Source organism: Sinocyclocheilus anshuiensis, unplaced genomic scaffold, assembly GCF_001515605.1.
Source record: "Sinocyclocheilus anshuiensis isolate Anshui unplaced genomic scaffold, SAMN03320099.WGS_v1.1 scaffold782, whole genome shotgun sequence".
Taxonomy (NCBI): Eukaryota; Metazoa; Chordata; class Actinopteri; order Cypriniformes; family Cyprinidae; genus Sinocyclocheilus; species Sinocyclocheilus anshuiensis.
In genome coordinates this window covers 1,613,305-1,613,562 of record NW_015546111.1, presented here as the reverse complement: position 1 = coordinate 1,613,562, position 258 = coordinate 1,613,305, and the positions used below count along the sequence as shown (strand labels likewise).

The 258-nt window shown below is 25.6% G+C and overlaps 1 protein-coding gene across 2 annotated transcripts in view; it reads left to right on the top strand.

Moving 5' to 3' along the window:
• The window catches only part of LOC107700740 (four and a half LIM domains protein 3-like), a 46,606-nt gene that overhangs the window by 43,032 nt on the left and 3,316 nt on the right, over positions 1-258 (top strand). The gene's annotated exons all lie outside the window — the stretch shown is intronic.

Below are 258 nucleotides of genomic sequence, written 5' to 3'. Positions count from 1 at the left end.
TATTATAATATGAATCAATTATTTATATATATATATATATATATATTATAATATGAATCAATTATATATATTGATTTCATATATGATTGAACTCGATCCAAATATATAATCAATTCACTGCCCTAGTTATTATATATGTAAAGTTACATCACCAACTTATAGATTTTGTGGTAACGTGGTCTGAGCAGCTGTCGAAAACAAGGGAACTGTTTATTTTAAAGGCTTCCTTTCTTTTTTTTTCTCTCTCACTCTCTCTCT